Here is a 12,702-nt window from a genome sequence, read left to right on the forward strand (position 1 = left end):
CCTAGTTCTACAAAACTATAATTTTCAAGGATGCCATTTTTGAAAGGGCTAATAATGTTCCATTTAAGAATACTTAATCCCAGAAGATGTAGCTAGTCTGTGCCCATGTACAAAATGCCTTTGGCAACCTAGAAGCTGCAGGGACTTTTGATACCCATGGGAAGATTGCTTTACAAATGGTAGCAACTGTAGCATTGGAATTAACAGGTCAGTAAACATTCTGACTCCATTTGAAATCCATTACTGCTCCATGAACACCAATTGCCATTAGTTAGACTTGACTCCAATATTTCAGTAGAAAACAGTGAATAAGTTATCAATTCAAGTATGCTTTTCACAGTGAAATAACCACAGCAACAGGAAGGTCCCTCATATACAAATATTGACTTCAACACTATTGCCATACAATGCAAGAGTAAGGGTGTTAAGATATTATAAATTACTTCACAATACACCAGCTAGAATTTTGTGTCCAATTATAGGTGTCACATTTCAGGTAGGAAGCTAAAACCTTTGAGAGAATTCAAAAATAACTTATACAGAGAAACATCACCAATACTTGAAGGGAAATAATTGCTGGATTATGGAGAAATAGTAAGGGAATTATGAATTTGATAGTTCTTTCAAAGATCTGACAAAGGTATAATTGCTGAACGGTCTGTTCATAAAATCCAATTAGGTTTCTTGATCCATGATCAGTGCTGGCAACTTGTTCCACGTAATAGTTATCCTTTCAGTAAATAAATTATTCCTGTACTTTTTGTTTTCTTTAATTTGTAAATATGATCCTTGTGCTTAAATTGTCACACAGTCGAAAAAAACTGAGGGAAACTGTAATCCCCCCAAAATAATGGATTTGTGTCAGATAGGATGTAAATTCAAACTGGAGCCCAATCTTTCTTAAAACTGCTCACTGCTAGTTTTAACAGAGTCAGGATGGGCATGGGGAATTCAATTTGTCCCTGGAAGCAGATTGATCATTAAGCACTTTAATGAGGATGAGTAACTCAGGTTTCATTTTCATCCTGTGCAACAGGTTTCCAGGGCCTCAGGAAACATAACCAAATAGAGACTTCAACTTCATCAACATCCACTGTAACTAAAATTCCATCCTGGAATTACTGACCCCTCCCTACACCATTTCAACCCTACGTCCTCCCATCTCACACATGCACTCAAGACTTATGACTATTTCAAACAAATGACCACTTTCAATTCTTACTGCACTCTAAACAGAGATTTCATCTGCAATTCTATTGTAGTACCTCAAAATGGTATCTAGTAGCACCCTGCAAGTAGCCAGAGCAGAATTCCTGATGACAGTGATGCATGAGCTCCAAGTACAACAGATAAGAAGATCTTTGTTTAGGAGACTATAGATGTTTGTGATTACCTTGCATGACATCTTCAGCCTAAAAACGTCGTTCTGTGCTATGAAGGAAATTGAGCTTATGTCTGCAACAACTGTAACATTGGTAATGCCTCCTATGATCTCCATCCCTTTCCTCTGCAGCTTTCTCTTGTTCAACTGTTTCTATACACCTCCTTCCTGTGTGTGTGCCAGTCTCACCACATTATGTCATTATGGCAAGGACATTGATGGCCCCCAAATTTTGTATTGTTATCTAACATCTCCCAACTTGAATTAGATGGGTAACTAATCTTTACCTCAGCCTTTTTGCTGTTCTTGGCATGCTCTCCCAGCTTCCTTAGAGTCATAGAGTCATAGAGATGTACAGCATGGAAACAGACCCTTCAGTCCAACCCGTCCATGCCAACCAGATATCCCAACCCAATCTAGTCCCACCTGCCAGCACCCAGCCCATATCCCATGTGCGTCGGAAATCATGTCTCACAAACTTGATTGAGTTTTTTGAAGAAGTAACAAGAAGATTGATGCGGGCAGAGCAGCAGATGTGATCTATATGGACTTCAGTAAGGCATTCGACAAGATTCCCTGTGGGAGACTGATTAGCAAGGTTAGACCTCATGGAATAAAGGGAGAACTAGCCATTTGGATGCAGAACTGGCTCAAAGGTATATGACAGAGGGTGGTGCTGGAGGGATGTTTTTCAGACTGGAGGCCTGTGACCAGTGGAGTGCCACAAGGATCGGTGTTGGGTCCTCTACTTTTTGTCATTCACAGAAATGATTTGGATGCGAGCATAAGAGGTACGGTTGCTAAGTTTGCAGATGACACCAAAATTGGAAGTGTAGTAGACAGCGAAGAGGGTTACCTCAGGTTACAACAGGATTTGGACCAGATGGGCCAATGGGCTGAGAAGTGGCAGATGGAGTTTAATTCAGATAAATGTGAGGTGCTGCATTTTGGGAAAGTAAATCTTAGCAAGACTTATACACATAATGGTAAGGTCCAAGGGAGTATTGCTGAACAAAGAGACCTTGGAGTGCAGGTTCATAGTTCCTTGAAAGTGGGGTCGCAGGTAGATAGGGTAGTGAAGCAGGCGTTTGGTATGCTTTTCTTTATTGGTCAGAGTTTGGGGACAGGAGTTGGGAGGTCATGTTGTGGCTGTACAGGACATTGGTTAGGCCACTGTTGGAATATTGTGTGCAATTCTGGTCTCCTTCCGAATGGAAAGATGTTGTGAAAATTGAAAAGGTTCAGAAAAGATTTGCAAGGATGTTGCCAGGGTTGGAGGATTTGAGCTATAGGGAGAGGCTGAACAGGCTGGGGCTGTTTTCCCTGGAACGTTGAAGGCTGAGGGGTGACCTTATAGAGGTTTACAAAATTATGAGGGGCATGGATAGGATAATTGAACAATTTTTTTTCCCTGGGGTCGGGGAGTCCAGAACTAGAGGGCATAGGTTTAGGGTGAGAGGGGAAAGATATAAAAGAGACCTAAGGGGCAACTTTTTCACGCAGAGGATGGTACGTGTATGGAATGAGCTGCCAGAGGATGTGGTGGAGGCTGGTACAATTGCAACATTTAAGAGGCATTTGGATAGGTATATGAATAGGAAGGGTTTGGGGGGATATGGGCCGGGTGCTGGCAGGTGGGACTAGATTGGGTTGCGATATCTGGTTGGCGTGGACAGGTTGGACCGAAAGGTCTGTTTCCATACTGTACATCTCTATTACTCTGTGTTAACTCTGTCTCTCTGAAGATGTTGCCCCAGCCTGTTTTGTGTATACAGCGTTTCCTGTTTATTTCATGCATGACTTTGTAAGGTGCTGCCAATATCACATATTGATTAAAACATTCCAAACAACACATTGAATGAACCTTATGATAGCAGGAGTAAACTAATTGCTATATGCATCACCAGTAACTCACTTGCCAAAAGGTTATCTTAATACTCTTACATTTCTTAGAATAGGACACAGGTTTTCAATCCTTTCCTGATGCCCCATCAAAAACCATACAGTCACTTTTATTTCCTTTCTAATGTTAAAAAAGCTTATTCAATATGAATGTTTTCATTTATTTGATGACACCGAGAAATATATTTTTGGGCCTGAGATACTTGAACAACAGAGTCATTAAGCAAATTAAACTGGAAAAGTACTGAATGGAGTGGATTCATATGTAGTTGCATGTGTGAAGCCATTACACAATTGACAAATTATCACAACAGTTTAAAAGTAGAGGGAAAAAATAATTTTCCACTTAGATATTTATATGAAAATTATGACTTTCTCAATTTTACAGTAAACGCAGGAGAGAAAATAAAAATGTAAATAAAAATAAGGAAGAGCAGAAAAACAGAAACACAATTTTTTAAATATCCTCCAAAGGACAGACAATATCTCTGGAAAGAGAAAATTGCTACCTTTTTAGCTCTTTTATCCTCCACCAGAACTGCGAGATCTTAAAGCTAAAAGCGAGAGCGAAGAATGCCTTATATGTAAGGAGAGGAAAATATGAAATGTGTCAAGACCAATTTTTCTGTATTTTAGATTGTGGACTGAAATGGGAGAAGGACTGGTTCAAGAGGCAGTGTAGCTGATTGATCTGTGTAATGGTGACTACTTATCAATGAAAAATGCTCCTATCTGCCAATAGCTATGTAATTGACTCCAGGAGACTGAACATCTTGAGACATTGTAATGGACTAGACCAAACCCCCCTCAAACAAGGAGATAGCCTCGACCCTAATTTTGAGCTTATTTAAAGGCAAGTATTCCAGGTGGAAGCTTCAAAACCCCAACAGCTACTGAAAACTAAAATAAAATTCTGATTCTGTAGGAGCCTGACTCCACCCATTTATGCTGCTTCTACTGTTCCAACTTTTTTTAAAAATCGCAAGGCCTCACAAACTGTTTATGTTATTGTCTTGGAAGAGACAGCTGTCACCTCTGTCTCAACTTCCCTTTATTAAAAAAAGGATAAAATATATCTCTGAAAGCCATAGTATCATCACAATCTGAGAATATCCTTCCCACACTTATCCTGTCTACTCTTGTTAGAATTTTACAGGTTTCTATGAGGTACCTCCTCATTCTTCTAAACTCCAGCGAATGTAGTCCTAACTGATTCAGTCTGCCTTCATAATTCTATAACATTCATGATTTGATGTGACAGGAATGAAGAATTTTGATCTGATGGGCTAATTGTGCCTTGAGCACTCTGTATCTACCATTTGCAAGTATTTGAGATATATAGCTTCACTAATCTTTACCTAAGCCTTTTTGCTGCTCTTGGCATGCTCTCCCAGCCTTCTTAGAGTCATAGAATCATAGAGATGTACAGCATGGAAACAGACCCTTTGGTCCAACCCGTTCATGCCAACCAGATAACCTAACCCAATCTAGTCCCACCTGCCAGCACCCAGCCCATATCCCTCCAAACCCTTCCTATTCGTATACCTATCCAAATGCCTCTTAAATGCTGCAATTGTACCAGCCTCCACCACATCTTCTGGTAGCTCATTCCATACACGTACCACCCTCTGCGTGAAAAAGTTGCCCCTTAGGTCTATTTTATATCTTTCCCCTTTGACCCTAAATCTATGCCCTCTAGTTCTGGACTCCCCGACCCTAGAGAAAAGACTTTGTCTATTTATCCTATCTATGCCCCTCATAATTTTGTAAACCTCTATAAGGTCACCCCTCAGCCTCCGATGCTCCAGGGAAAATAGCCCCAGCCTGTTCAGCCTCTCCCTGTAGCTCAAGTCCTCCAACCCTGGCAACATCCTTGCAAATCTTTTCTGAACCCTTTCAAGTTTCACAACATCTTTCCGATAGGAAGGAGACAAGAATTGCATGCAATATTCCAACAGTGGCCTAACCAATGTCCTGTACAGTAACAACATGATCTCGGAACCCCTGTACTCAGTACTCTGACCAATAAAGGAAAGCATACCAAACGCCTTCTTCACTATCCTATCTACCTGTGACTCTACTTTCAAGGAGCTATGAACCTCCACTCCAAGGTCTCTTTGTTCAGCAACACTCGCTAGGATCTTACCATTAAGTGTATAAGTCCTGCTAAGATTTGCTTTCCTAAAATGCAGCACCTCGCATTTATCTGAATTAAACTCCATTTGCCACTTCTCAGCCCATTGGCCCATCTGGTCCAAATCCTGTTGTAATCTGAGGTAACCCTTTTCGCTGTCCACTACACTTCCAATTTTGGTGTAATCTGCAAACTTACTAACTGTACTTCTTATGCTTCCATCCAAATCATTTCTGTAAATGACACAAAGTAGGGGACCCAACACCGATCCTTGTGGCACTCCACTGGTCACAGGCCTCCAGTCTGAAAAACAACCCTCCCGCACCACCCTCTGTCTTCTGCCTTTGAGCCAGTTCTGTATCCAAATGGCTAGTTCTCCCTGTATTCCATGAGATCTAACCTTGCTAATCAGTCTCCCATGGGGAACCTTGTTGAACGCCTTACTGAAGTCCATATAGATCACATCTACTGCTCTGCCTTCATCAATCTTCTTTGTTACTTCTTCAAAAAACTCAATCAAGTTTGTGAGACATGATTTCCCACACATAAAGCAATGTTGACTATCCCTAATCAGTCCTTGCCTTTCTAAATACATGTACATCCTGTCCCTCAGGATTCCCTCCAACAACTTGCCCACCACTGTGGTCAAGCTCACCGGTCTATAGTTCCCTGACTTGTCCTTACTGCCCTTCTTAAACAGTGGCACCACGTTCGCCAATCTCCAGTCCTCCAGCACCTCACCTCCACAAATATCTCAGCAAGAGGCCCAGCAATCACTTCTCTAGCTTCCCACAGACTTCTCAGGTACACCTGATCAGGTCCTGGGGATTTATCCACTTTTAACTGTTTCAAGACATCCAGCACTTCCCCCTCAGCAATCTGGACATTTTGCAAGATGTCACCATCTATTTCCCTACAGTCTATATCTTCCATATCCTTTTCCATAGTAAATACTGATGCAAACTATTCATTTAGTATCTCCCCCATTTTCTGTGGCTTCACACAAAGACCACCTTGCTGATCTTTGAGGGGCCCTATTCTCTCCCTAGTTACCCTTTGTCCTTAATATATTCATAAAACCCTTTGGATTCTCATTAATTCTATTTGCTAAAGCTATCCCATGTCCCTGTTTTGCCCTCCTGATTTCCCTCTTAAGTATACTCCTACTTCCTTTATACTCTTCTAAGGATTCACTCGAGCTATCCTGTCTATACCTGACATATGCTTCCTTCTTTTTCTGAACCAAACCCTCAATTTCTTTAGTCATCCAGCATTCCCTTTATCTACCAGCCTTCCCTTTCGCTATGACAGGAATATACTTTCTCTGGATTCTTGTTATCTCATTTCTGAAGGCTTCCCATTTTCCAGTCGTCCCTTTACCTGCGAACATCTGCCTCCAATCAGCTTTCGAACGTTCTTGCCTAATACTGTCAAAATTGGCCTTTCTCCAATTTAGAACTTCAACATTTAAATCTGGTCTATCCTTTTCCATCATGATTTTAAAATGAATAGAATTATGGTCGCTGGCCCCAAAGTGCTCCCCGCTGACACCTCAGTCACCTGCCCTGCCTTATTTCCCAAGAGTAGGGCAAGTTTTACACCTTCTCGAGTAGGTACATCCACATACTGACTCAGAAAATTGTCTTGTATGCACTTAAGAAATTCCTCTCCATCTAAACCTTTAACACTATGGCAGTCCCAGTCAATGTTTGGAAAGTTAAAAATCCCCTACCATAACTACCTTATTATTCTTGCAGGTAGCTGAGATCTCCTTACAAGTTTGTTTCTCAGTTTCCTTCTGACTATTGGGGGGTCTATAATACAATCCCAATCAAGTGATCATCCCTTTCTTATTTCTCAGTTCCATCCAAATAATTTCCCTGGATGTATTTCCAGGATTATCCTCCCTCTTAATTGTGCATCCCTGAGTCACCACTTTTGTTGGGTCCGCTATGTTGGTAGGAGAGGATATTCCCAGTGAAGATGATGGGGAATTTGCAAAATTGACTATAAAGCAAATTCTAGGAGCATGAAAATGTCAGACTGTTTCTTGACCAATCTTTGGAAGAGTTCTCCCAATTTTAGCACAGGTCTTGAGATGATATAGGATAGAATCATAGAATCCCTACATTTGGGCCTTTTGCCCGTCCACACTGACCCTCCAAAGAGTATCCCACCCAGACCCATTCCCCTACCCTATTACTCAACACTTCCCCTGACTAATGCACCTAGCCTATGTTAGTGAGGAGAAGTTTGCAGAATTATATGGGGTAGATGTTAAGTTAGAATTTGACTGACAAACATCAAGACTTCTTGTGAAATTCATGTTGATGTCAAGAATAAAGTTCATAACTAGTACAAGGGAAGTTGGTTGTTGTTGCTCAAAACCATCACCTTGACTCCAGGATATAATCGCAGGACTTCCAAGCATCTTCAGCTCATTAAACATGAGGTCAAAAGTGTGTCATGTGCTGATAACTACACAATGTGTGGTTGCATTCATAACTTCTCATATAATTACCAGTCAACGTTCAGATGCAGCAGGATGGGTTGATACGTGGCAAGTCACAATTGTGCCATATGATTGCCAAGCAATCACCGTCTCCAGCAAGATAAAATTTAACTATTTCACCTTGACTTTCAAATGTGTTACTATTGCTGAATTCACCCACCATCAACATCTGGCAATAACTATTCACTAGACCCTTAATTGGATCAGCTGTATAAATACTGCAGCTACAACAGTAGGTCAGAGGCTGGGATTCTGCAGGAAATAACATACCTAATGACTCTCCAGAGCTCATGCATCAATAACAAGACACAAGTCAGTTCAGTATGTTCAAGACTGAGATTGACAGATGTTTAATCAGCAAGGAAATCAAGGATTTTGGTGATAAGACAGGAAGATAGAGTTGAAGATTATCAAATTAGCCTGGATCTATTTGAATACCTGAGGAAATTCGATGGACCGAATTGCCAATTTCTGCTCCCATGTCCTATGATCTAAGTCAAGAGGGCAAAGGAATTCTCTCTACTTGCCTAAATGAGTGCAATTCCATCAACACTTAAGACACTCGACACCATCTAAATAATAGTAGTCTGTTTAATGGATAATCCATTTTCCATCTTAAACATTCACTCAATCCACCGCTATGCACAGTAGCAGAATGTATACCATCAACATGATGCAGTGTAGTAACTTGTCAAGTCTCCCTATAGCACCTTCCAAACTTAAGACCTCTGCTACTAAGAAGGAAAAGGACAGCAGATGCAGGGGAGCAACACCACCTGCAATGTTGTTACCCCAGTCACACAACATCCTGAATTGAAAATTTATCACCCTTTTCTTAATCACTGGATCCAGATCATGAAACACCATAACAGCATGATATGTACATCTATACTGCAAGGACTGCAATGGTTCAAGAATGTGGCTAATCATCAATCTCTTAAGAACACTTAGAGGTAGCAGTGAACCCTGATCATAGATACATGCATTCTATGAACTAATATAATGTGCTTGTGTTGGAATACTGCCTACCCAAAATTCCTAATAATAAAGTTTCCTCTAACACCCTGCATAATCCATTCAGGAAATAGCATGACTAATGATAATGCTCAGATAACTTGTGACCTTGCCATATGTTAATGATGTTTGTCTCACATCATTGTTCACTAACTTTGTCTTCAAGCAATATAATCAAAAACTTCCACAAAAAAATGTGGTATGCAATTGGTGAGAATAATATGATATAATTACACTTCTACATTTTAAAAAAAATGTGGTACGTAATTGATGAGAATAACAAAATTGAAATTCACAGGCTTTTACTAATTAAAGTAAATGGTTTATGGTTTCTAGCATATAGGATAAGAACATACCAATAAGAGAATGAAAGGTCGCTATCTAATAATAAGTTCAGAAAATAAACACAGAATGTTCAGGTTTCACCCTAAAGATTTATTCTGATTTCAACTCTTTCATTGTATTGTTGTTAAATTATACCACATAAAACATTATTTTTCCCACATTATTAACTCAAGATGATGCAGAAATAGCATCAAACTGAAATATGATTTACTCCACTTAATGTTATCCAATTCAATTCATATCATTTTTATTTTCATGACTAATATCAGTACTGGACAGTGTGACAAAATCATTACTATTTTTCACATAAATCAGTCTTCCATTTTTCAATGTAAAACATTTTACATAAAACAATATAGCCTTGGAATAAGTTAAGGAAATGATAGAGAAATATCATTTAGCAGGTCTGACTCATGCGATTTTTATAAATATGGACAGTCAGTCATCTATTAACAGATGTTCTTTTAGCATCTGTCAATGCAAAGACCCTTGGGTTTGCCTGTGGACATTTTGTTTCAAAAGTCAATACTATGCCATCCATATGTCATTATCACCAAGCAGGTGTCTGATCATTCAAATTACCGATAAGGAATCCTTTGAGATTTGTGTATTGACAGCATCTTGTTGCCAGTCAATATTTCGATTGACAGGTGCATGTCAATAATCGAACAACAGGTGCAGTTTATTTAGACTGTCAATAGCTTTAGGCAACCGACTGTAAAGTATTTGAAAATGTGAAATGTTTTGAAAACACAAATAGGGAATCGGATTTTGAGTTATAAACAGAGAAATGTGCACAAACAATTGGAAAATGTTTGAAGAATAGAAAAGCAAACAGACATATTTGACAGAAAAATAAATACGTATAAATCGTAATGCAAAATTAGAATTTTTCTGGATATGCTTGAGGTTTATAAGAGTATAAATCATATTTTCCAAAAAATGAAATACTATTTGGAGAGTCTTCATTTTCAACAAAGATAAATGTTTACAGCATTTGCAGGCAGTAATTCACTGTGCAACGGGGCATTATAGGATATAGGATTGCCTAGATTGGAAAAAAACACTGATTTCTGCAGTTTTGTTATCATCTTCTGCTTAATCTGAATAGCCACTGTTCGCTGATATGACTGTTACATATTGAGTGTGGATAACTTCACCATCCAGTTTCAAGGTGCTGAAAATAAATACTGCCCTGGTTTAAGGTAGAGATGTGGAGTTCAATTATTTTGCCACTTTTACAAAGTATTTGGCTGAAAAGCAATGCAAAAGTCTCAGAGTAAATTGGAAATGTAGCTCAATCTGATTGTACAATGCAATTAAACAAGTGGATGAGATCCTTAGGGATTTTATTTTATTTTATCTCAATTTGACACATACGGTGTGTATATCCAGTGCAGTATGAAGCTGGATTTCAAAAGTACTTTATTGTAAACATGCATACACAAATGTCTCTCCTAGTGGGTAGAATGTAATTCACTATCTACAATATAGCACTGGCTTTGCTACCGGCAATTTTTACTCCACAACTATAACTTCTACATTAAACCATTAACTTCATGTTATAAGTACTTAATTAGTGGCAAGGTGCCTTTGGTAGGCCTGCGGTTATAAAAGTAGCTATATAAATGCCAGTTCTTTCATCTTTTAATTCAAAAACTCAAGAATCCTGAAAATACGAAGCACTAATGATTGTGCTTAAATACTGTAATGTATTGAGTATCTCACAATTCTCCACAGGAAATCCTCTTCCACTTCTTATCATGGAAATGTTAGAACATTAAACGAAAGACAATGATAACCATTCTTTCATATGTCTTTCCATTTTATTACATGTTAAAAGTGAAATCAGGGATAACAAAGCAGACTCAGCCTCTAAGCCATTGGAGGATTATAGAGAGTGCTCTTCAGAAAGACCATCCTTATTTTCAAATAATTGTCACCAATGTCAGATTTCAAACATGATGAAGTAGGAGATAAGAAGGTTGGTAAAATAACAAGGGAATGTGGGGAGGCATTCACTTCCTTCCTATCACTGTTCCATTTTGCCAGGATATATAACAGATGAGCCACTTGCTTGGAATCCAGCTTAGCCACTTTAAATGGCTGACAAAATGGCCATTTTTGCCTCTGTTGAAATTTTGGCTGTACATGGATGAACTCACAGACAGACTTCTAGTTAAAGATAGGTGGACCCTGACTGAGACGGCCCTCATTTATGGGGTCTCCACAACCCACAGCATGGCCCTTTCCTGACAGCAATGACAGTGACCCCAGCAGAAATGGCACCAACTGTCCTTGGTGACCAGTCACCCCTTCTCAGGGCTCACCTACCAATGCCCAGAATAAGATTTTGGGATACATTGGTCAATAATTTGTTTCCGTTTTCTATGTTGTGCTTCAGCAATGGCCAGCAGTTGTGGAGGTACACTGGGGACTGTTGAACTGCTGGTCTTCTGATTGCACTAGGAGTTCTTAGGGACAGGCAGCCATCACTAATTGGATAACCTTCCAGCTACATCCATTTAACTACCTGCCATCAATAAAATACTTTTCAGGGTCTCACCCAAAATCAAAGCAAAGTTATATTCTGTTGTCATCCTCAGGAGATATCACCATAATTAAATTCTGTGCAATTAAGTATTTTCAAGATCTGTCGTGCTGCTAGACCAAACCGTTTTCTCTGTGCTGCAAGATTTCTGATTTTGTGTCCACTTGATGTGTCTTGCTTCTGATTATGATTTTTCATAACAAATTTTCTACTTTAATGAAAGCAACTTACAGCAATTTTCTCCAACAGTAATTGGCTCATTTGTGTTCGGGTCATGTCATCGCCATTCAAATAGTATGGCATTCCATCTTAATGATTCGCAGGTCAAATTTTAGAGAAATCAATATGTACTAACTCTCGAAATACATGTAACTTTCAATGGTCACTTCCTGAAAGTGAACTTACGAACCGGTCATCGGTGTTGCTAACTCACACTACTCCCCAGTCAAATACATTTTGTAATGCACGTGCTTTTTTAGATTTCCCATCCCCATTCCCGATAGCGTAACATTGTCAATCTAAACCTAACTGTGCCCTTCCTTGTGTATTTGCTTGTACTGTTGTTAACAGACTGAAATGACTCCAATTTATTTTGACGGAAAACAACGGACTTTGAGCAATCAGTTCAGTTTGCATCGGCACTCAGGTCCTATATGTGTTAAATGTGTAAGAACACTAATGCCACTCGTTGGATCAAGCTATTCCACTCCAGAACATTAAAATACACAACGCCCAATATAAAGAAATAACAGATTACACCATAACTGCAAACTATATAAAATGGGTTGTCGAACAAAATCCTTTAATGGAGAAGTTGCATTTGGCTGATCCAAATATATTTCATTCAATGAAACATTTCCCAA

The sequence above is a fragment of the Chiloscyllium punctatum genome, chromosome 1, assembly GCF_047496795.1.
Source record: "Chiloscyllium punctatum isolate Juve2018m chromosome 1, sChiPun1.3, whole genome shotgun sequence".
Lineage (NCBI taxonomy): Eukaryota > Metazoa > Chordata > Chondrichthyes > Orectolobiformes > Hemiscylliidae > Chiloscyllium > Chiloscyllium punctatum.